At 38.2% G+C, this 26,181-nt stretch overlaps 1 protein-coding gene and 1 long non-coding RNA gene across 8 annotated transcripts in view; one reads left to right on the forward strand and one right to left on the reverse strand.

Annotated features, from left to right (window-relative positions):
• The window catches only part of Syt1 (synaptotagmin 1), a 508,829-nt gene that overhangs the window by 16,638 nt on the left and 466,010 nt on the right, over positions 1-26,181 (reverse strand). The window lies entirely within an intron of this gene.
• The window catches only part of LOC144378591 (uncharacterized), a 122,329-nt gene that overhangs the window by 1,380 nt on the left and 94,768 nt on the right, over positions 1-26,181 (forward strand). For 3 of the 5 annotated variants that reach the window (XR_013440431.1, XR_013440430.1, XR_013440429.1), the window contains exons 2-3: positions 9,652-10,045; positions 25,837-25,965. This is a non-coding gene — a long non-coding RNA (uncharacterized LOC144378591). Of the gene's footprint in view, positions 1-9,651; positions 10,046-25,325; positions 25,471-25,778; positions 25,966-26,181 lie in introns of all 5 variants that reach the window. The other 2 variants (XR_013440432.1, XR_013440433.1) reach the window with 2 other exon arrangements.

A 26,181-nucleotide genomic window follows, 5' to 3' on the forward strand; every position in this document is an offset into this window, starting at 1 on the left:
GGAACAGTAATCGGAAGATTTTTACCAAATGAAGCAGGAATGGAAGATAGGAGTCAACCAATTAATGTTTACATAGTTTCTCAACCTACAGTTGCCAGGATTCTATCTCTGCCTAAACTTGAAAATGTGCATATATTTATTTGCCAAGAGACTTTTTTTTCCACTTTAAATCAGATTCCTAGAAATGAACCATCAAACACTTATATGTAAGTGGCCAAGCAGTAGTAGAGACAGCGGAGTTAAAACATGGTAGATTTAGGATTCAGTTTCTTTTGCCAACTGTGGTTTTTTTTCTTACGCACTTATCCACTAACCCTTATTCCATCAGGAAGCCAATCATTGAACAGTACACAAATAATTAAATAGCAATAAGATTCACAGAGCAAACAATTTCCATTTCTGTCTCTGGCAGTTTCAACATATTTACTTGAGGGGATCTTTATAAATAATTTACAAGTACTTAGAGAAGACTACATTAAAGAGTTTATGTGTCTTTATAGTCTAAAATGTCTGTATAGATTAAAATGCTCCATGTTATGCTATAGTAAGGTTGCAGCATTAAAAATATATTCTGGGGAAATTTTCTACATGAGCAAACAATTTAAAACTAAATTTACGTTAGTTAAGTGCAGTGCTCCCTAGAAGAAAACAACATTACATAAGTGACTACCACAGAGAAAATCAACCCCATTTTAATGAGACAGATCATAAAATAGCAAAGGCTGATTTAGTTCATTAATGGTGGCAGAGGGTTTTGAAGAGACAAAAGACATTAATGCAAAATACTGTTATTATGAACTAAATGGAAAGCATTTCTCATGGTGGTGGGGGAAACCACTAAATTCCAACCATCATTTCTAACATTGTCAAATGGTCTTCATGTGACTGCAAGTCTCTTGGCTAAAAATGTGGGAATAGATGTACAAAAAGTGGAGAATGAGGAGACTCAAAGAAAGGTTTTGCAGACAGGGCGGGCTGATGGACAAACGAGATAGCAGTGTGTGGTTTGAGCTCCTCACTTGGTAGAGGAAGCAGTGTGTTATGTTTACATAATTTGAATTTCTTCTGTCTCAGTTTTAAGGAGAAATTTCTCATCTGTAATTCAAGCTTATTTCTCCTGTACTTTGGAAAATCTCTCAAGAAGGGCAAACATATGAGAGTAGGAACAGTAGTAATTATGTTTAAGGCTTTTTGGATGACTCCAAAGAGTTTGGTGGAACGACCAAGGATAAACTGTTTGCATGAACTGATTAACAAAAAACCAAAACCAAACAAAAAAGTCAGATGATTCAGTAAAGCAAGAAAAATTTCAAACAGCAAATTCGACTTGATTTTTATTCCCCCTCTGGTGATTTGAGTTTAGCCTCTTATTTATGCCAGAGGAAAGGTCACCAGTGAGATTGGTTCTTAAAATAAATAGATAAATATTTCGATTTGATGAAACAGCCCGGGTAATACTGCAGGATTTTTAAGCACATGTAATAGGACAAATGGCTACCACTGCTGATGCACAGTTTCCAGGAAATTCAACATGAATTAAAAATGAAATGAAAACAATTGAGAATGAAGGTGCTCTCACACATTCATGCTTAACTGAGGCCCATGCTCTTCAAGGAAGTTACCCCAGCCTCCGCCAGTTCTTAGGTTGCTTTAGCCAGAATCAGTTACCTCTCATTAGCTTCCCATTCCTTGCAGGTACTTGCTTCAAAATGTCTACACGTCTTGTAGACATTGTGCCATCTAAGCATTAGGAAGTTTATGGACAGAAATGATCTTAGGATAATGTTGTCAATACTTTTAGAAGGAGTTTAGGAATCTCTCTTCACTTCTTCATTTTGAATTGTTTCTAGAACTAGTCCAGGTTCTGGGACAATCTAGGTGGGAGGTAATGGCCTCCAAGTTTTCTTAATTGGAAATCTCTCAGTGCTGCTTTCTTGGCTTAAAAAAGAAAACATATTTATCTTTCAGGGGACTTGTTTGTTTTCCCTTTTCTTCCCTGCTTCCTGTCCTAAAGTGACACTGCTGAGCCTGTGGACCTGAAAGAGAATGAACAATTGCACCTTTGATTTCCCCATTAGAAAAAGAGATGATTTTTTAAGATGCATAGGATTATTGATAACGCACACATCCTTCCTTTGGTTTGGGATTTTGCAGTATGAATAATGCATATTCTATGCTAAAAAACAAATTTTGAACACCTTGGTTGGCTTGTTATTAAGTTTTTTTTTATTTGAATGCTGATTTCCCTTATCCTTCCAGAGAGATATTTCATTTGGTTCATTGATGGCCAAATATGGTTCTCTTCATAGAAAACTGCCAAACTCTGAAATAAGCTAGCAGGCTCCACATCAAGAAGATAAGTAGCTTTGCAGGAGAGATCAACGTCTAGAAAATAAAAATAAACTATGGCTTCAATATTATACTGTGTATAGGAAAATTACATGGAATAATACAATTCTGTGGTGATTTTACTGTTTCTCATGAAGCAAATTTGTGATGAAAGTCAATCACCACCTCACATCAGTATTTCAGATCTCAGTAAAAACTCCAGTAACATTTTATGCACTTATTTCTCTGGAATTGACATTATATAAGATACTTTGTCCCTGGGTTGTGAGGGTAGGAGTGTTAGTCAAATTCCTTATGTAGAAAATTTGGTGTCTACAAATGGTTTAATTCTTGGCAAGACTCACATACTAAATGGCCACAGAGATGGCCCAGAGGAATGAATGTTAGAACAGGTCATATCTTTCCCACATTTTCCATTTCCTTTATCACAGACATTCTGCCAGGCTAAGATAGGTTAAATGGTTGTTCCATTTTTCTTGATATTTCCCCTACTTCTGTGGTACAGAGCTAGCTCACTCACTTGTTCACTCATTCAGGGTCCATTATGTGCCAGGTACTTATTTTTTATCCAGTGAATTGGACAGAAATGGTACTGGGGATTGAACCCAGTGGTGTTTAACCACTGAGCCATATCCCCAGGATGTAAACCAGAGTTCAGTTAGTTCTTAAAACACACACACACACACACACACACACACACACACACACACACAAACAAACAAACAAAAACACTTGGAATTTAGTCGGGAAGAGAAAACATAAATTCCTGAAAACCTAAGCTTAAATTGACCTGCCTCTTTATGTAGTAGGGACCATCCCCTAGGACAGTGTATATTTCCTTGCTAAATGATTCATACAGCAATAACTGCAAGAAGCATTCAGAGTAGGCAGACCCCTTTCACTCAATGGAAATGCTTAATTCGAATTTGAGGCTCCACATATTGAGAGTCCAAGAAAAATTTCATAAAGAGAAAAGTAATCTTTTGATAATTCTAAAAGTCATCAACTTTCATGTCTACTTCTCCTTCCACCTCCACATAGGGATGTACAATTTTATGAAACATAAATGCAGTGACATTTGGCTAGTGTTTATGCCAAGGAGGGAGGAACAGAGGTCACGAGATGGAGTGTCTTCCTTTGAACTTGTTTTTCTCCTTGGCTTTTCCCAGTCTTCCTGTTCAAAATAGAAATTCATGATTTACCCTAATGTGATTTTCATGAATAGGAAATCTATACATCTTAAGATAGTTTCAGTGAAATGGGGTTTTGTATGATAATGCCGAATTTCATAAGCTATAGGATCAAACCTGCCTGTAATATTCACCCAAGGCTAAGAGTACAAAGGCAAGCCTGTGTGCCACAAGACTAACTTGTTAAAAGTCATAAATGAAAGATGCAAACTGTTAAAATGTATATTTTCTATTTTCATATTTTGACAAATAAACATTTATAATGACCAGGGAGTGCAGCTGTGCATAGGGAGTGCTCAGGCGCCTGGGCCACAAAGGCACTTGATGTATGGACAGAGTTCACTCTTGGCCCTGCCTGTCCCTCTTCTCTCAAAGTCAGATCCCGTGTACCCTATAAGAAGTTTCACATACATATATGTGGACACGCCAGCCTGCATGTGTCCTCCCCTCTTCCTTAGCCACCCCTGAGATATCTCTGTAAACATGGAGTATGCGTATTCTTGGGCCCTCATGCTCCCTCTTAGGCTTCTACTCAATACCTCTTTAATTAAGCTCAGTTCTAATATCACTTCTTCATGGAAATTCTTCTTCTTTTTTTTTTTTTTTTTTGGTACTGGGGATTGAACCCAGTGGTGTTTAACCACTGAGCCATATCCCCAGCCCTTTGTATTTTTAATTTTGAGACAGGGTCTTGCTAAGTTGTTTGGGGCCTCACAAAAAGTTGCTGAGGCTGGCTTTGAATTTGTGATCCTCCTGCCTCAGCCTCCCAAGCTGCTGGGATTACACCTGGCACCACTGTACCTGTCCTTCATGGAAATTCTTTTGACTGCTCATTCAACCTCCTTTTTGATAGTCCTCATAAAATCTTACTTCATTCTTGCATCTGTGTGATTTATATTTTTTTCCCACAATAAGCCCTAGGCTTCAAAGGACAGAGATCATTTCTACTTTTAATATTTTTCCCCACCATATCTTGGCACAAGCTGTGATCCTTATGGTGCACACATAGGATAGGTCTACAATATATACTTCTTGAGTGAATAAATGGTTTCTGGTTTATCCTTTTCTCCTTTGAGTGAAGGCTCTAAGTATTGTGGGGACTTCTTGAATGCCGTCCCTGGAAACCTGAAATCTCACAGGGATAATTTGTTCACTGGACACTGAAAAGATGGCTGGTGGGACTTGATAAAAATAGCTAATAGTCCCCTCCCTGAACTTCTCATTAGGAATACTCTAACAGGTATCCTACCAATTGAATAGACCTTGATGAAAATGACCAGCTGAAATAATTGCAGGGAGTTAATATTTTTAACCAGAAATCTTAAAAAAAATTTTTGTTAGAAACATAAATGTTAATGTTCTGGGAGGTGACTATATTTTTTTCACTTGCCTTATCACTTTCTAGATGGCTTCCTGGAGTGAGCAGTTCTGCAGGTTATCAATATTAGATGACCACCATCATGCAACATCATAAATCTTAGAGGGTATCAATGACGTGAATCAGATAGCTAATAGTTAAGGACATTTGCTGTTTAAACAGGAAATAAAACACTGGGATCTTCCAGAAGAAAAGCTGTTCCACCTCATTTTCAGAAGATCATGCCCTATTTGTGAAGCAAATTTATCTAATGAAAGGCTGTGAAATGTGTTTTTTCCCCTTGAATAAGTGCCTGTGGTATGGATGAGGTTAGAACACTCTGTTCGCATTCTTCCCAGTTTAGCTTCAGGGTGGGAAGGGTTGCTAGGGCTAAATGCTGAGCAGAGCCATCTCTAGGAGTGAAGATTAGACAAGGAAGAAATATCTAAAGCAAGCTCATGATTAGCCTGGAAAGTTCATCTAAGAGAGCACAGTGAATTAACTTCATGCAGTTGGGCAGAGGCAGAGGTCTGATTTTGAATCTTTTCTGGAGCTACTCTGGGTGATTGGGATTCCAAGTCTGGTTTCAAAAGGCTAATTTTCACGAGGCAGTGCTGGATGTGGACATACTCCAATAACTTACAACTTGTTACTTAATCTGAAGGCCACTTTAGAAGGACAATTTAAAATCTTTATTGAATAAGTGAATAATACGGTTGACATAATGTTCTAAGAGAAGCTACCATTTATGGGTTCTGAATTACAAGTTCTCTGTTTTTAATGCCACTTTCAGGCAACAATACAAACGAGTCAAAGGCCATATGCAATAAGCATTATTAATGCCTTTTAGGTAAAACAGTTCCTATTCAACTCTGATTGATGGAAGGAAGTCAACATTTTACACAAACTTGACCTATTTTGGATAACACTTGGCTAATATTGTTACTTACTGCTTCTTTGAGCATAATCAAAGAATGGAATTTTAAAAGTGCACATTAAAGCAGCATCAAAAATTTCTTAACAACAACAACAACAACACAGAAAAGAAAGCAGCTGAAGCATTAATCTCTGTGAAGAACAGAACAGTGATTAATGGAAAACAGTTAAAATTTCAAAAAGCCAGATCTACATGTAATCACAAAAACACATTTCCCAGAAAAACAGGAGACCAAATAGAGGTTAAAGTGTAGACATTGTGGAATAATTTTGAGGGGGGAATCAAATAGCTATTGAGTAGTTATAGTTTCTTTATGAAATATTAATGGCCAGTTTATAAAACTTGGTCCTCACCAACTACTTGTCAGTCACACTTCAGCACCCCTAGGAAATGCTCAAAATACAGATGCTGAGCAAGGGAAAAAAAAACCACCAAAAAACAACTGTGCAAATGGAAAAAATGTTAGCACTGCTGAAAAATCAATATAATCATGGTCATGCATTTAAACTTGCAGGAGAGGAAAGACGTCAATATATCTATGCCTGGTGTTTATACTGCCTTTTTTTTCTCTTGAAGTGCTTAGAGACAGCTAGAATTTCACAAAAAAACCTTTGCAAATCCTAATTATGAGCAAATCTACATGCACCCCCCCCCACACACACACAAACTACAGTACAGCTATGGCATTTGTTTGTAAAAGCTTTTTCGGGGAAAGAGTGTGATTCATTTGTAAGGCTCTCTCTGTGGCTGGTTGTTTTCTGGCAATGCAGAAATTCCTCTAAATAGGTCATCATAATACTGATAGTCATCTCTACAATAACCAGCTTTCAAAGCAACTGGCTGAGGACTGCATTTCTGGAAGGGGGAATTATATTAGAGATATGGTAGTAGCACAAGAAGCTGCAAGCTAGTGTCAAGCAATTCCCTTAAAAGCACAGAATTCATCAAATATTCTCTTCATTATTTGAGGCGAGCATAATTTACTTGGTGGGACATTGATAGGTACTGCTCAGTCTTTTACTGTATGATATAAAGGGCACAAGTGTGGTTATTTCCTTTCATGTTTCACAAATAGATCTAGGTACTTGGGGTTTCCAATGTGAACCCAGGGCCTGAATCTTGGTAGAAGTTTAGGGATAGGATGTGGCTACCAAGTTCTTAGAAGTACTCCAAAGTTTAAGTACTTGAGCTGTCTTTTAGTCAAGAAAAATCAATTAAGTTTCTAAGTGACACCCTGCATCTCCTAACCCTGTTCTCCCTCTCTGACCTCTCTCCCTGCTCTTTGGAGCCTCATTGGTGAATTTATGAAATCTTAAGATCTCACTGTTGCTCTCAAATTTGGAGAAATGCTAACTGAATGACTCTCCTTATTTCCCCCTTCTTATCTGAAGGGAGGTAGATTGGCTACTGGGCAGAAACGGCTCCTTCTTTCTGACATCACATATATCAGAAAAGATTACCCATTGAATAGAGACTCACTGGAAAGGAGGGTTTTGTCTTGTGTGTCTTGTGTGTTGGTGCCTAGAATAAGAATAGTGTCTTGTAGAGGAGAGAGACTCAAAACTTGTTGAATGATTGGAAAAACCTGAACAAAATCAAACCCTAGCATGTTCTCCTTCAGGGTAGGTTGCTGTCCTGATTGAAGAGAGGGGTTAAAAAAATAAAAATAAAAAGTTTCAAAACACCTAACACAATCCAGAGCAAGAACACCATAGTCCCATCCCTTCCCTCTCGACCCCCTTCTCCATTCCCTTCAACTACATCACAGTGGATGGTATACACAACCATGTTCTAGCTTGAGGGAAAACAAGGGAAATGGAATCAACTGAAGTCATCAGAGTTGGGGGCCTGGATAAGAATTGTTCAGGTATGAACCAGCAAGGGAAAACCCTGACAAATATCCAACATGCTAGGGCAAAAATCCCAAACAAAAGCTAACTCAGCCAATCAATCCTTAAAAGGAAGGAACATGGTATTCAAAAGAATGACAAAACCCCCACTTTGAAAAAAAAACATAATCCCAAGAACAAAACAAAATTCCTCAGAAGTGCTTTGGACCATGATTCAAGTTAATGAGAACACAAACAGAGAAAAATATGACCTCAAAGGTGAGACAATGGATCAACAGGAAGGGTGCAGAACTAAGGGAGGTCGGGGATAAAACCAACATTGCAGAATGAATTAATAAAGTTGATATAGCAAGGAACAAAATAAACAGCGCTGCAAATAAAATCACTGACCTAGAAGAATGGCTTGTAAATTCAAGGGATCAAAGGAATTAGAAGGCAATGGATTCGAGTTCAAAGCCAGAAACAGGAGGAAAATTGTTGTCCCTGAAGGGGATTTTATAACTGCAACAGGATGGGTGAATGCTGCATGCCTGTGCTCCTCATTGCTCAGGAGGCTGAGGCAGGAGGATTACAGGTTTGAGGCCAGCCTCACAACTTGGTGAGGCCCTCAGCAATTTGGTGAGACCCTGTCTCAAAATAAAATGGGTTAGGGGTGTGGCTCAGTGATAGAGGGCCCAGGGTTTAATCCTGTACCATTAAGCAAGGGGACGCCTTTACAAATCTCATGCAAGGAAATTTCACTAAGGAGGAAGAACAGCCACATTTGTAGACTGAAAGAGCTGACCATGTTTTAGGAAATATCAATAACACAATGCTTAATACTACAAACATCTCTGATTGAAGATATTCCTCTAGCATTTAGGCAGATAAAACAAGTCACATATAAGGAAACAAAAATTTGGCTGGCTTCAAATATCTCTACAACATCCAGCATGAGGACCATATGTATGCTAAGCCACATGTCAACACAGACTCTCCATTGTGAAAACAAATTTCAGCCACGGAAGACATATAATTGAGTCTTGGGAATTTCTGGTCACAATGGTTAGGAATAATGATGTAGCCAACCTCAGAATACCTATCCTAGCATTTTCCAAAGTGCATACTATGAACTCTAATCCTATGAGGTATTCTTTGAAACAGGGAACTGTGGTCAAACAGTTTAGAAACACAGATTATATAAAAGTCCTGCCTTAGAGATTTAAAAAACATTTTTAGAAAGAATCTGAGACATTACAGAAACCTTTCTTTTAGACTCTTTTTTTTTTTTTTTTTTTTTTTTTTTTAGTACTGAGGATTGAACCCAAGGCCATTGTACCACATTCCCAGCCCTGTTATTTATTTATTTTTATTTTGAGACAGGGTCTTGCTAAACTGCTCAGGATGGTCTTGAACTTACCATCCTTCTGCCTCAGCCTTCAGAGTAGCTAGGCTTACAGGCTTGGAAGACATTCTTAAACTCGGTACTTTTTCTGGAAGTGACTCTGGATTCCTAGAACACCTGTTCATATCTTGTTGAAAAAAGTTACAAACCCCATCTGAAGAAAGTTTTATCTACCACAATGGAGGGGGAAAGATTTAATAACTCAAAACAGTAACCAATCTAAAAGCAATTCATATTGATGAGTGGTCCCACGCTGCAGGACAGCAATGACATTTTATGATTCATTCATCCATTTGTTGTAAAGGAATGAAATCTTAATCTGATTTCAGGAAGAGAAAAGTACTCCTGACAGAGCGGCTGTTGTAGGACCACTTTAAAACGATTAGCAGCACATTGCCTTCTAAAGCAGCTGTTTCCAATCGTTAAGCTCAGCTCCACTTCACACCTACTTTGTTTAAAGAAATGCACCTTTGAGCTGCTTTGCCACCCTGGAACTCTGGGCGTGGCAGAACTTCAGCTTAGTGCAAAATGAGAGAAATTCTAGAAGGTATACTGAAACCAAACTCTTGTTTTCTCTTCCTCAGGGAACCAGGAACAATGTAACTGAGAAGGCAAAGGATTAAATACTTCTTATTCCAGAAGAAAAACAAAGCCACCCTGACTTTGCCATACCTTGCCCTCCTCCTCTGTATTTCTCCGATTTACATAAGCAGTTTATGAGGGTGTGAGGTGCCTTCTAATCAGATTACGTGCTGCTGCCCCAGAATGGTAGAACACTTGGCTGTCGACTCACATCATGTCTCTTTTATGCTACTTTGAACTGGAAAAAGAATTTCAATTCAAGACTGACTTGTCTCCATTTCCCTCCCTTCCTGTTAGAAGACAGAAGTGTGTGAGGAATGTGGAATAGAAAAGTGGGAGGGAATTTTCAGAAAGTGTTATATTCATCTGTCCTTCAACTGCCAGGAACAGACCAAGGTGAGCAAGTGGGTTGAACAGTAACTGACTTAGAAAAGGTCACAGGATTTCCAGGAGCAAAGAGAGGAGGGACCCAGGAGCTGGAATGCAGTGGAAAGGGCAGCAATTGCCAAGGTATACTGCCCTCTTCAGGATTTTTAAGAAAAAAACATTTAGCAGTCTGACCACCGAGGTGAAGAGGTTGTGAGCAGTGGGCAGGCTCACACACTTCTGGTCGGGTGTTATTTGCTCAGGTCTAGAAAAGCTGACGATGTGCATAACCTCGGTCCAGCAATCCCACTGGCATGTAAATGTCTTAGAGATGCTCACCCGCATTTACATAAGGAGACAGGGGTCGGAATGTTCTTTGTTACATTTTTCTGTGACTGCAAGGAACTGGAAATAGCTCAAATGTCCATAGACAGATTAGATGGATATTCACCTGCCATAGAATGCTACATAGCAATAAGAAGTAACAAAGTTATATCAGTGCACATGGGCACAGCTCCAGAATATAGTCTGGAGAATATAATTTGGAAAATATAATTTGCAGCATAATATAATGAAACCATTTAGATTAAGTCTGAAAACACACCAAAAAACCCCATAGAGTATAATACTATTTATACAGGCAAAAAACGTGAAAAACAAGACAAAAGTCTGAATGTGTATGTAGTAAAAATAGGTATGGAAGTGACAGACATGATGTGAAAACAGGCCTGAGAATTGCCAATACCAAATTCAAGTTAACAGTTACTAACCTGTGAGGAGCAAATGGGAGCGAGGAGAGAGGGTGAGGTATGCAGGATATTTTGAGGATATAAGTTGTGTTTGATTTCTTTAGCATGGTGAGTATTCATTTAGTTCACTTTATTATTTAGACTTATGGTATGCATGACCTATTTCATTAAAAACACTGAGGATCTCTAAGTCAGAGTCAACTAAAATTTTTTAGTGCCTATCATGTGGTCGGCACAGTGCCCTTCTGCATTCTGCAGTGCAGCAGTCATACTGGAGAAGTCTGTGCCTAGCAATATAACTGAATCCCATTATCTGGAAACTTCCACATCAAACCTTCAGATCCTTTTGCCAATATGATTCCACCTGAGCTGTTGCAGAGCTGCTGTGAGCTCACCACTATGACTGATGGATTTGTGGAGAAAGGAGCAGGTGGAGGAAGAAGGAAAGCAAGGTAGATTATTAAGACTTAGAGGAAATGAAATGAAACTGATTTGGGATTCTCTTTTCTAAGTTAATTCAACTTCTTTCCTCATCTTACATTCTCCCTCAACTTATCAATTTCTCAACATAAGCCATGTGATGGGAGATGTGGGTGGAAATAAAGAAATTCTTAGTTAATGCATCATTAGTAGTCCGAGGTCCTGGGTTTAATTCCCAGCACGGCAAAAACAAAACAATATTAAACAAAACAGAAGCATTAGTGTGTGCTGCATGGAGAAAAGGGAAAACTTGCTATTACTTTTATTTGACCTACAGTGATGAGACTCAGGCTGGCTATGAGTGGTTGAGCTAAGGCCATTTATTCTGAGGCACCCATAGGGGACTTGGAGCATCCAGTGAAGTTAATACCTCTATCCATGGCTTCACATTCTGTCTCTACTCACACCTGCTAACATCTTGGAGGTACCAGGTATTGCACAATCTGTCTATTCCTTGTGCTTTGGCTCTTTAGTCTTTTGTGGCAAGGCCAGGTGTTCTGAAAACAAGCAGGGCTGTGCTGTGCAGGGGAGGTGATGAAGGTACACACATGGCCACAAAGGTAATTGGGTGGACCGTCTAACAGGCCTGGACTCTTTTAACTAGGCTCTAAACTTACACCCTGGTAAAAAGAATCACAAATTGAGTAGCTTCCTTTTCTTCTATTCCCCATAATCATATAGAAGGTACTGGTAATGACTTGCGGGAGAAAATCCCATGAATTTGGGAGCTAAGAATTTAACTTTCAATTCAGCAGACAGCTTTAATAACATCAAGAGATAGCCACTTGGGCTTTGTGTAGTTCAGCTTTGTAGTAGGGGAGTTTTCCACAGAGGGAAGGATGACAGAGTCATGTTTTAGAGCCTGTTGTCAATGTGTGTTCCCAGAGTTACCTGGAAACTTGTTAGAAATGCAGACCCTCAGGTGCTCTTCTAGACTTGCAGAAGCAGTTGTCATTATAACAAGATCCCCAGGGAAACTGAGATGTACCAGGAGGCCAGAGGAGCACTACTGTAGAGGATGAGCTAGGTTGCACTGGGGGCAGGTGGGGAGCTGGGAGGGGACAACGAAAAGAGCACCAACAATCCCCAAAGCTTTGATCTGTAAAGTTTTTACTGCTTGAGAATAAGTACATGAGGAACAAACAGGCCACTGGGGGTGGGGGTGGGGGGGTGGCCTGGGCCTTGTCATGAAGGGGCTTGGAGAGCATTCTAAGGAATTTGGATTTCATCAAAAAGGCAGTGAGAAGCTCATTAAGACCAATCAAACACTTTAGACTGGAATGACATCATGAGATTTTTGGTTTAAGAAGATGTCACTGGCAATAGTGTGGAGGATGGCAGGCAGACGGAGGTGGCAGGGGCCAAGGAGACTGGGCTTTTGGGGGGTGCTGCGGCCATCACTGGAGAGGTGGGGAGGGCTTTCACTGAGGCAGGCACCTGGAAAGGAGACTGAGGTTGAGGAAGATATTTGGGAGGCCTGAGCAACGGGGCATATTATTACATCACCATTCACATGGCCTTAAAATCCTTTAACAAAAATGTTGTATGTCGTTGGAAAAAGAAAAACCAACCAGTCAACAAAGAAACCTCCCAAACTCTCAAATACAGAGTCTTACATAAAAGTAAAACTTAGATTAGGAGAAAGACACAGGTTTCAATGACAAATTATAGAAGCAGAGAAGACTAAAGGAAAATGTTCATTATTCTACTGTTTTTGTGCTGCTTCAAATTGTCAAGAGACACTTTTGATGACTGATGATTGATGCATGTTTTAAAATTTAGATTAAGTTAAAAATACATCACTGTTGGTATCATAGGAAACTTGAAGAATAGAAGAATTCACACACACACACACATTCATATTGGGAGTTTTGTCGCGTTTTTGTTCTTTATGAACTCCGGGTTTCAAACACAAGTTTCTTACCGACCAACAAAGAAGCTAATTCTTTTGTATTTCTTTGAAGGTGTAACCATTTCCAAGAGCATATTTTACCTTTTATATTTTGTTTCTTCATCATTAGCACACATTTAATAATAGACTTTATTAGTTCCAAACTTTTCTTTAAAAGCAAAAGCGAATTTCTAATGGATTTCTGTTTAAAATATTAATATGGCTGATTATTTTTTACTCACTCTTTTAGCAAAAAAAAAAAAAAAAGAAAATGGGATTGAATCATTATCTTTCTATTTTTAGATTTTAGTCAATAACATAAATTATGTATGAGAAGGCACAGTACATTATTAGCTTGTTTTTAAAAAGCTATTTGACAAAATATGAAATTGAATTACCAAAGACATTTGTTTATCCATCATATTTTTTATATCCTTGAAAATATAGCGATCATCAGTTATTTTGATATAAAAGTCTGAATATAAACCTAAATCCTGTTTAGAAGAGTGTTTTTATACATTCAAAAAGTGAATGTTAATGAAGGTGAAACTATATGTGTTTGAGAAACATTTAAACATGAGATAAAAAGAGCAAAGGAACTACCCGAGGGGGTTTTCAGGCAAATATCTACCACACCTTTTGCTTCTTGAGACCTAAATGGTCATGTGTCACATAAGGTCCTTGCTTAACTTCCTAACCTCGTCTCTCTGTCTTGTTTCTTTTTGCCTTCCAGACAGCAGTAGCTCAAAGTTGTCCTTCACAGTTCCCTTCTCTATTAATAAATTTGCTTTCTTATTAGAATTTTCTTTGGCTTTGGAATGGGAACACTTTAAGAACAATGAACACTTCTGAAAGCAAAAACAAATATGGTGACCAATGTAGATGGAAACCATGCCAACCCACAGTTCAGTCACATTACCAATGCAACTTGTTTTGAGCTATCAAATACTCAGAGAAGGCTGAATTTATAAGCATGACTGGGATCCTGGTTGCAAATGGGTAGGCAGAGCATGAGACTGAAGCCAGCAGAACTAGTTCCATGGCAGCATAGCTCAGCACTTCCTACAAGGAAATCTTAAAGGTTGTCTTATGCATCGACTATAATTGGAGATGTTTGGGAGAGCAATTTGGCAACATCTATCAACATGGGAAATACTCATTCCCTTCCACTCAGCAGTTCTACCCCTAGGAATTTATATAATAGGTTCCATTGCATAAGTATCCAAAGTATAAGGAGATTACAGTGGTAGTGTTTATGAAGACAAAAACCCTGCATTCAATCTGTATGTAGACTATTGGGAATGATCAAAAATATACAGTCCATTCACACAATAGCACTGTAGGAAATTATATATGGGTTATTATACAAAAATGTTGAAGTGATAAGGCCAACAATTGCTTGTTGGCACTTTTCATGTCCCTAAATTTCCAACAACCTCTTTTTTCTTTGATACAGATGATAGATATCATTTTATATAAGTTTCTTGAAACACAGCTTCAAGATCCTCTTTTTAGCTAGATTCCTCTCAATGAGTCCCTCCTATATCAATATTATAGTGTTACCACTCTAGCACATAAGTTCATGGGAAAAGTAAAATAGTATGATAGAATTGATACATAATATATATTATGCATATATGTGATAAGAATTTCTGAAAGAATGAACCTAAAACAGTTCAACAGTGGTTATCTCTGAGTGGAAAGGATTGACCCTTCAAGTATGGGGGAGTGGAAAGACAGACTTCATACTTCTAGTCTATTTTTACTTTTTTGTCATGAATGTATATTACTTTTATAGTTTAAAAATGAATTTTAAATAAAAAATTGAATAATTCTACCTAAAAGGGTAAAAAAATGGAAAATCTATTAAGGGGGCATTTTCTAAGTCTTTCAGGTACATGTCTCCTAATAAGGCCCTGTAAAACAACATGGCCCTGTGGTGATCCATGAGACCAGAGCCTTATATGTTTTGTCTGTCTTGTATCCTGACTAAAAATGGCTTCCTGAATCTTGCTGCCACTTAATACTTGAGGACTTTGAAGGTGATGCTTCAAGTATGGCAGGGACAACAGACATCACCTCCTCCCAGAAGCCTCCTGTAATCCTCAAACTCCTCAAGGTCTCTGCCTTCTTCCACTCTTATTAGAAAAAAGATTCATTGCTTTATATTAGCTGCCTTCTCCCTTTATTTATATTTATCAGATTCCTTATATCTCCAGCTCTAATTACAGCTGCTTTTAGTATTCCCTTTGTTTCCCTGGAGATCTGCTGATAAGAAATACAGGTTTTACCTCTCTACCAAGATTGCAGATAGAGGACTTTTACGTGCATCAGAGGGGAGAAGATCATGTAGATTGTGCCCATTGGTTAGAGTGGGACATTACTTGACGATATCTGCAATGCTCCTGGGAGATTCATGCTTCAAGATAAAGTTCCATTTTGCGATAGCAGAACATATAAGGGTCTTTACATGCCCCTGCTCTGCCAGCACACTCAGAATTCCCATCTGCTGCCACTTCCTGGTGCACACCCATACTCCAGCTTTACTGAATTGCTTGTCTTCCTGGTATGCACAATGTATTCTTCTACCCACAATAATTTGTACCAACTGTGGCTCAAAATGCAATTAGTCCACATTCATTTTCTCCTTCCTTTGCATTTTGATTTAATGATTCTTGACTCTAAATAGCTTTTCCCATACAGGGAGAAAAATAGACTCCAGCGTGGAGGAGGGGCACATCCTACAATGTTTTACAGCCTTATGGGATTACAGTGTACTGTGTGCTTGCCCACTAAATTTTCACTGGGGTGTGCTCCAAGTGAGTCACTGTAAAAGAACCAGCCTAAAGTATAAACAACAACAAAACATGTGTATCAGTTTTCCTTAAGTATACGGAAAAGAATTATTTGACTTACAGAGAAAAAAAATTGTAGTTCACTATTTCATTTTTTATTTTGCAGGTAGAGGTTGATATTTATTGTATTCCTCCTGTTGGCATTTGTACCTTACTATTTAGGTCTGCAATTATTTGAAGTTTTGTCCTTACACTCTAATTGGGAATTATCTTACAGTACTCACACTATTCTTATATTGCCTCTCGATTTACTGCTTAGCTTTTGGGCAAAGAATTAATTACTCCAGAGTAATTTATACAACATAGAAGCAAGACAATATATCCATCCCATTTATACATAGCATGTGCCTAGATATTTGAAATTCTACTTAGCAAACATCAGGAAATGATCCAAATAGCTGTTTGACTGGCATGTTGTGATCTGGATACTTAATGTACATCCCCTTGCCTTCAAATGTAGTGAAACATAACACATCATCAGCTAGTTAAAGGCACAATGTTGTTTTCAGCTGTTACGAATTTAGATGGGAAATAACCCATTTGGCATGAAAGTAGTTGAGCAGACAGATCTTGTGGTTTACTGCTACTTGGATTAAATTGGAGCCTCTTGGAATCTTTTGACTTGCCACTCGGCTGAAGTGAGAGCTTGACAGTCAACTCAAGGGAATAACTGTGCTGGGAGAAAACTCACAAATCAAATATGAAGCAATGTTCTTCAAGTTCAAAAACACATGAGACAAGACCAGGGTGGCGTCTTTCTTAGACCATGGAGAGAAAAGCTGGGCTACTTTCTTTGAAGAGGCCAGGGGGCAAATTCGTTGACTGCCCCTAGAAATGAAAGAACAACCTCTTCTTTTGAGTTTCCATTCAGTAGTTTGCAAAAGAATGACTTAAGGGCCAAAGACTGGTTTCCACAGCTGAAGTTAGTATTTCCATATTTGAGCCCATAAGCCCTTTTCTCTCCTCTTATATCTTTTCACAACAATGAAGACTAAATATAAGGGAGTGGTCGTGGAAATGTTAATGTAATCAAAGACATGCTAAAAATAAGACTGACCTGTTGGTCTATCAAAGTGCCAAGAACTTGAAAAAAAAAATACATCATGTTCTTTGTTGGTCAAAGGTCAACATACTCAGAAGGGAGGGTGACTATATAAAATATAAATTTTTCTGGGGAAGAAGTGACACGTCAAAAGCCTTAAGACATACACATACTTTGAACAGAGAACTTCCTACTAAGGAAGGTAAATGAGAATATGAGCAAAGTTTTAGTGACAAAAAGATATTAATTATACTATAGAAAAACTTGATGAAATGTTCAACAGTAGGGCATTGGTTAAATACATTATGGGATGATCATATCATGATTTGATCAATAGCAATTTAAAAATAATGTTGAAAAGACAACTGATGCAGAAAGATGGTCACAATATTTTGTTTCTAAAAATAATGTTTTGTATGCTCCAAATTTATTCAGGAAAGCAAATAGATACACATGTGTGCATGAAAACAGTCCTGGAAATATGTACCATAAGAAATTAACCCTTCTTGGGCTGAGTTGTAGCTCAGTGGCAGAGCACTTGCCTAGCATGTGTGAGGCACTGGGTTTGATCCTCAGTACTAAATAAATATGAATTTATTGTGTCCATTTACAACAAAAAAAGAATTAACCCTTCTTATCTTTAGGTGGTAAATTTTTATGGTGGCTTAATTTGTTTTCCTAATTATCTGCATATTCAGATTTGCTACAGTTCATATAGATTTATGTTAGTGAAGCAAAAAGTTATTTCAAATTTGAATAAACATGACTATGTATGGAATAGTCAAATCACTCTGTGACCCTGATCATGAGAGCAAATTAAAGAGTCAGAGAACCCAACTATGAAGGAGACTACATGTCCCCTACTCCAGTACCCATCTCATCCCTTACCCTTAGTTTGAGGACCCCAGTTTATAGCTGAGTCCTTTGTCCACCCAGAATTAAAGACTATATCTTCCAGCTTTCCTGTAGGTGGTCAGGATTTGATTCTCACCACAGAACTGTAAATGAAAGTACTATGTGGGGTTTTGAGAATTTTCAAAAGGGGGCATGAATTAACCCTTATGTTTCCGTTTTTCTTTCTCATTTGACTACATTGACTGGAGGGGCAGCTACCACATGGTCTATGACTTGAAAGTCATGCTTTGAATGGCAGAGAAGCAAGATAGCATCCTTCTGATAGATGGAAACTCTTGTCAGTTTCGGACTGCTTATCTTCACACTAGTTCATATTATAGAGAAGTAAATTTCTTTTTCAATATCCACACTGTTATGTTTGTGTTTTTAATTATTTTCAGGCAATCCTGGCCTTAACTAATACACTAATTGTGTTCGTGGTTGTTGCTAACTAATCAGAATCCTTTATTGAAGAGCTTCTCAAAATTAGTTGTCCAGAAAAAGAGCATATTTGAAGTGTCATTAAAAACTAAACTTTAACAAGTATCTGTGTTGAACTTCAAGGATTTCTAATTAATGATTTTCTTTTGATGCAGGAGCAAATAATCAGGTAGATACTGACCTCAAATGTTGATATAATCAATTTGGAATCCATAGCGGACAAATGTATTTCTTTTGTTTATTTGTTTTTTGTGTTGTTGGGGATCAAACTCAGGGCCTCACGTGTGCTGGCCAGTGCTCTGCCACTGAACTACATCTTCAGCCCTGTAAATCTTAACTATATAAAAATAATATATTAAATGGGATATGAATAATGATGAAAATAGTGACATTTTGAAAGCAATGCAAATGGATCTTATTAAAGTACAGAGGTGCCTAGTAAATATACCCAGGGAAAAGGAGCCAATTGCTAAATAAAAGTTTTTCATCTGGAATACATTGTTTAAGGAATTTCTACCAAATACATATTTCTGTAAAATAATTTATGACCTTTAGAGAAAAACTGTGTTGATCTCTAATCGCTACGTGGGTAGGCAATTAAGTAATTTCTTTAGCATTAGTTCATATTGTGACCAAAGAGTGCAATCTGAATAGAATTGCACTGAATAGACAATATGATCTGCCACTCTCTTTCAGAGACATGAAACTTTTCTCCCAGATTCATAATTACATGACTCATTTGTGGGGCCAGGGTGCAGGGTTCTTCAAGGATTGAACCTTGATTATGATAAAAACTTTGTTTTGGTAGAATTGCCTCTGTAAAAACACTCAAGACATTTCAAAATGTTTCTTGAAGTGGTTATGAAAAGAAAAGCAATACAAGAATACAGCATTAATTCTCTCACCCCCCAGAATGAGAAGTATTATATGTGAAAGTGGCCACAAAAGAAAAAGAAAGAAAAATTAAGAGAGATATTTGCTTCTTCCTGTCCTTCATTTTCTTTTTCCTGTATCAATGCAAAGGCTCATGTTTTCATCTCTGTAGGATTCTTTCCTCACTGCATTCCACAAGCCCAAAGAAACTTGCTGGAACTCGTACAAAACCCTCTCCTGCTACCATATTAGGAATCAAAATGTGTAGCAGAAACGCACTGCCAAGTGGAGATAACCAACAGGGAATGTCTATGCCTTCAAGCCAAATGAGTGCAGGAAAATGATCAAGGCAGCAAAATAAATAATAAAACTGAGGACTGGCTTTAGATTATGGTCTTGTTATTTATCCCACTCTCTATTAAGGATGAGCTGGAAATTTCTATGCCTCTTGGCCATCCAGGTATAAGAACTTGGCTAAGTATAATTTTACTATGTATAAAACCTACTCTGGGTCACAAGGGAGCAAAGGGAAATAATCTGTCTTTATCTTATTAACCACATCAACAGTTTTGTGTGGTTTCATGCTCATAAATCTTCTACCATAATACCAGATTGAGTCTGAAATAACTCTTAAGTTTCAGGTATTTTTCCCAATGTTTTAAAAGGGGCTGAGTAGATGGCAGTTACCAGGAAACTTTCTGGTTACATTATTTTTCCTTTAAGTGAAATTGGTTATGATTAATTATATTTTCCTTTTTTTATACACAGCATTTGATCTATCATATACTTGGCTGGAAATAAATTTTTAATTAATACATGAACCAAATTAATAGATGTTTCAAATCACAATCTCATGGTTTTAGAATCAGAGCAAGGGACAAAATGGGGGTTATACAGTGGAGGCTGAGCAATTATCTAGTGGCTTAAATAGACTATTGTGGAACTAATGGCCTGCTTTATTAAGACAGTAATGATTACACCTGAGAATGTAATGCTGTAATGATGAGAAATTTGACCTTGCAGCCACATTTTATAAGTTTTAAAGGAGGCAGAGGTAAGAAATGAGATCAGAGAACAGAAGGCTTCATAAATCAAGACAACAGATGACAGGAGCATGGGTGAGTGCATAATTGTAGACTCAGGATGAAGCAAAGAATTTAAAGCTATTACAAAGTAATTTGCGTGCCATAACTCTCTGGGAAATTGTAATTATCAGAGTAATAATAGATCCCTGGTCAAACAGCTTCTGGTCATACAACTTGGACAAAAAAAAAAAAAAAAAAAAAAAAAAAAAAAGAAAGAAAAAAAATAAAAAGTTAAAAAAGAAAAACAGTCTAGCAAATGCAGGGACAATTTAGGAAAATACTTTAAAACCAATAAAAATGCCTTCACTGGCATTTTTATAGTATATCATAATTACAAAGTAAGTTTTCCTGGTGGTGGTTGTAGTTATTATTATTATTTTTGAAGACTTCCTTATGCCCTTAATCCCTGTGAGGATGTGGGCTGAATCACCTTGCTAAATAACTTGCTCGTGATCTTGGTAGGTAAGAATGTGCATTGGGTATGAAATCCTTGCTCTTTCCAATAAATCCACTAATGTCGACCTAAGTAATAGCATCTGCTTACTTTCTGGAAGGCTCTTCCTTTCCCTTGTAATGAGACTTAGTTACAGTTCCCCACCTTGTTCACTTGGTTGTTCATCCTTCCCAATTTGTACAATTTCTGATTCTTCAACAGTTGTAAGAATCAACAAGGCTGGGACCTCAGGCATGTTATTTAGCCACCTTGGGCTTTGGTAAGGCAAAGTTGCAGCCCAGAGTTGGCAATCAATGACGGGAAATGCCTTCTGTCAGGACTGGGAAAGAGGCATCCAAATCCTTGGCTGCTACTGCCATCTCCTGTTCAGAGTGGTTCACCCAGAACTGTCTTTACATACATGTGCTTTAAATTCAGTGTAATGGGCCAGGCCAAAATGACTCCAGGTGAAAGGAATATTCCCCATGCATTAGAGGTTCCTTAGTCAACCTCTTCTGGGAGCAGCATATTTTGGTGGTGATCAGTTTGAACAGGATGGAGGGTGTGAAACTACTATTTGAAGGAGGAGGGACCTGGAAAGAAGAGGTTGTGATAAGGGTAGAGATATGGCTAATGACTGAGGAGAACAAGACTGCAGTGTGTTCCTCCTCTGGATATGCTGAATGAAGGATAAACACTTCCACTCTGCAACTAAAATCCTTCCTTGCTTGGGAATTGCAAGGATCATAGAACATTAGACCCTCTTCTGATTTTGAGAGGGGCCATTGATGTGCCTCAGAACCACAGGCTCTAGGCTGTAGAAAAACGCATCCCACCTAAAGTGAGGTCAAGAACTGGGTGACAATAATACACCAAAAAATGGATCTTCTTTGAGCTTAGTATTTGCATTTCTGAGAATATGACAATTGAAGCCACCCTAGTGGTATGGCAGATGGGGGTAACTATTCTAGGACTCAAGCTGTTCTTTGCTGTCACAGTTGCTCAGGGCACTGGGATATGAGGGGGTAAGTGGGTCTGAGAAATGGTAGTAAATTTCTGGTGCTAAGGAGTCATGGCAGGTGTCAGTACCCTACCTCTCTCATCATCAAGTCCCTTCCACATTTGCTGGATGGCCTCTTCTCAAAACCATACAATGTGACTCTTATGAACCTATTTTCCTTCCAAGATAGCTCATGATGCTAAATTTAAGTTTGTTTTACTCAAATAATATTAATGGGAGAAGTATACAGAGTATGATTAGTCACAAGTAACAAATCACCCCAAGGGGAATTCCAGTGATAAATCCATAAAAAAAGAGTGAGTCATAGAAGAGGAAGAAAAAAAAAAAGACAAATTACCTGACTATTTGTCAGAACCTGTGCTAAGCACTGTCATATGGCATCTTATTTAATATTTGCTGTAGCCCCATAAAGGAGGCATTATCCTCCCCTTTTAATGAATGAAGAAACTATAGCTGGGGATAAGTAATTAATTTGTCTAAGGTCCTTGTAATGGTAAGAGATAATGTTGAGATTTGAATCAAGATCTTTATGACTTCTAAAGCAGTGTAATTAGCCTCTGCATAGTATCAAAATGGCAGCCAGCCATCCTAAAAATAGCAGACATTCCCTGAGTGTTGACATGTGCCAGGTACTTTTCAAGCACTTTCAAGTATTAACTGACTTTCTTCCTCACCACAATTCTAAGGGTACTGTTGGGGTAACCATTTTACAGAAGAGTACAGAGTGTGTAAACACTGCCCCAAGTTATCCTCCAGTATATGGCAGAACTGGGACTCAAACCCTTATTCTGACTCTGAAGCCTGCACTAGTTCATGAACATCATCAGAGACCAGAGTCAGTGACACTTAGCTGCTCAGTTAGCATTTGCAACATGAGTTTTCTGTTTCTTCTATAATGTGGACAAGGCATAAAGAAGTAGCGTGACAGCAAAGATAGCACTGGAACTGGCCCCAGCTTTATCTCCTAGTTTCTTCAAACCTTTTGGCCTAAGTTCATTTCTGCTGCCACCAGCTTGGCCATGAGATTGACTTAGGTAACATGGAAATTTTGGAGCGTGTACAGAATAAAGTAGAAATCAGGGCATGTGAGAGAACATGAGTAAAGATAGATGTAAACTGATACTGTGTTCTGTAGACAGAGATGTGCCTATGTCAGGACTGTAATTTTTTATCCCGGTCTTAATTTTCAGACCTTCTTTTGGGTAGGTTGAGAGTCTGTACTGTGTAATTAATGAGAGCTCATAGGCAAAGTCTTACCCCAAAGACTTCTCTGTGCCATGGATAGTCCTTAACAGGTGGCTGCAGACACAATAGTCATCAGAGTGAGTACAATGTACACTGTTGCTCAGGTAGTGTCTGACCACCTGTCCCTGGTGTTTTTCCTTTCATGAATACCTTACAAACTAAGCTGTCCTCAACATTTCACCTAGACCTTCATGATCCTAATGCCAGAATTATATTAACAATACCCACTTGGTCCTGTAGATTCCTATTTTCCCCTCTTTCAGGGCCCCGTTAATGTTCCAAACCCTTGCTTTCCTATTCCATCTCATACTTAAGAGCCAGCCATGATTGTCTTGTTTTGGTTTCTCATTTAGCCTTTCCAATTAAAGTGACCCTGTGTCTCTCCAGCTTAGACTCAAGGGAGATGTGAGTGGGATTTCTGGGAAATATTTTGCTTTCTATAAATGGGGAAGACAGGGATGGAACTGCCATTGTCTTCAGTTGCTGAAGTGAGTAGACACCTATGGGAGCAGAAGATGGTGTACTGAGGATGGAGATGCTGAAAAGAAAGAAAGAGCACCAGCCCCTGATGGTATCATGGAGTAGGTGGACAAATGCCTGCACTCTGACTTGTTATGTCCCAAAGTTGGCTACATTACTGCTTATAGTTGGGTTTTCTGTTACTTGCAGCTTACTGCATTCTTAACTAAAATATATATAATCTACCCTCAATTCTGCCTTGAAGGCAGGAGAGTTAGTGACTGCTTATGACTACAAATGTGTTAGTCAAATTCCTGTGTAACACCTGAGATCACAGCAGGGATCATATATGTTTGTTTAATGGGTCCATATTTTTATTTCCCACAGATGGATCCATATTAGGAATTTATATAATTCTAGTTAAATTGATTGACACTTAAAAAACAAGTCTCTGCTTAAGAAGGTGCTCACTAAAAAGCCCAAGAATCCTAGGGGATATGTACTCTGGCAGGTTTGGAATTTTAGGAATTAAGAATTCTCATGTTAAAGAATACTTCTTTTTCTGTGAAATTCTATGATTAAAAAAAGTGCAAACATTGCAAAAGAATAGGTAGAGTCTCTTGCAGATTGCATTTGATCAGGAAGAAGTAAAAGAAAATTCAGATCAAATATTTCCAATTCCTTAGAAACCTGTTTACAAACATTATCTTTATTTAAAAATGATGGAGCACTGGCTTCCACAAATGGTACTGCTCTTGTTCATGTGACAATAGGCATCAACCTTCCGATCGATGGCCTGATGGTATAATTGCTCACTGTGAGGATGCTCTGGGTTCCATCTGGACACAGTTAAATAATGCAACTGGCAAGTAGTTCTGAAGTTTCACTCACAAAGGGCCTGCCCAAATGTATTAATTTCACAGTTGTCATTCTGTGACAGAAAGTCACAAAGAAGGTACAATTAGATTCAAGACCAAATGAAAAGGCTCCCTGACAGTCTTTTTCTTGATAACTGATATAAAAAAATTAGGTTTTACAAATAATAATCTTTCATCCTGAAGACCTTGGAAACTCTTGACATGTGATTTACATAAATAACCATGAGTCTTAGCTCCAGTTGCGTTATGTAATAAGCTTTAGCATCTTCTCTGCTAAGAACTTTAGGTGTCTACCTTAGTGGCATGTACCTGGTCACCAGGTAGCACATATGCCTTAAATGAAGCTGACTTCTCCAGCTTAGTTGGTCATGTGTACCCTTGTTTGCAGATCTGAATACTCACTGAGGCCTGGGAATGACTCACAGGTGAATTAAAACTTTCTTCTCTGATGCTGGATTCTCAAAGGTCAGGGGAGAGGGACTTGTTTATTGGTCAGTGAATTGACAGAGGCTAATGAGGGTGTTTGGGGGCATAAGATAAGTTTGGTTCTTGCTCAAAAGTGGCCACTCAATAGTTCTATGTCTAGTGTTCCTTTTTAAAGAAGGCGAGTAGAATGCATTTTATAAAGCTCAGCCATTATAATTTAGCCTGCCATTTATGGGAGTTGCATAAGGTAATTGAGGCTTCCAACCAGACAGACAGCAATTAGACTGTTCTGGTATTTGTTAAATTAGCTTTACTGGGTACCCACAGTTTTGCTTTTACCCTGTGAAATCTGTATTCAGAGGCCAAGTTCCTTTGCAGTGTTGTTATGTTGCTTATCCTTGGAGCTCTGGCTTAATTTCCAATTTACAAGAGTAAAGTGGATCCAAGGCCCATTTAGAAAATATGACTCAGTATAGCAGTTAAACCAAAACACAGTTTAAACAATCTTTACACCTATGTGTGTTGGAAATTTTCTCAGGTAATCAAGCAAAGAAATAAGAAATTCTTGTAATCAAGCAACTTCTAAGATGGTTATACTCAAACTTTAGCCTTCTTTGGAATTACCTGGAGGACCTATTAAAATCACATAGCTGGACCCCACTCACAGACTCAGTGAATCTCAGGTGAGGTCTAAGAATTTGCATTTCTAATATTTCCCAGGTAATGTTGATGATGTGGGCCTGGAACCATACTTTGAGAATCAGAGCTCCAAGGGAAGAGAAAAAAAAAAAAAAACAACTTTACCAAATTACCTCATTTCTCTCTCTTTTTTTCTAATTTCTAGATCATAATAAAATCCTTTCAGGTATCTTAGGGGCTGAATTATTTCTTTGCAAATTTATATGTTGAAATCCTAATGTGGAGTATTTCAGAATGGGACTTTGAAGATAGGGTCTCTGAAGAGGTAATTAATTTAAAATGATGTCATTAGGGGGACTCATCCAATCAATTTAAGGCCTCGAGAAAATAAGATAACCCTAAACCCACAGGAGGAGAAAATTCTGCAGCAGATAGACTTGGGATGAACATCAGCTCTTCTCTGGGTCTCCAGTCTACTCATTTACTCTGCAAGTTTTGGACTTGCCAACCTCTGTAACTGAGTGCACAAGTTCCTTAAGGTAAGTTTCCCTCCAACTGCCTGTCCCCGCTCTCTCTCAATTGCTTATGTTTTTCTTGGGAGCCCTTATACAAATTTTTATTCTCAATCATGTTCTCATTGAAGCATGAGTTTTCTTATGAATATTTTCAAGAAAATAAAAGCATTGGGAGATTCATCCCAATAAGGTAGGTTTTCTCACACACATCTGCCATTTAGTGATTATCATCTATTCAGG

Source organism: Ictidomys tridecemlineatus, chromosome 6 (genome assembly GCF_052094955.1).
Source record: "Ictidomys tridecemlineatus isolate mIctTri1 chromosome 6, mIctTri1.hap1, whole genome shotgun sequence".
Classification (NCBI taxonomy): domain Eukaryota; kingdom Metazoa; phylum Chordata; class Mammalia; order Rodentia; family Sciuridae; genus Ictidomys; species Ictidomys tridecemlineatus.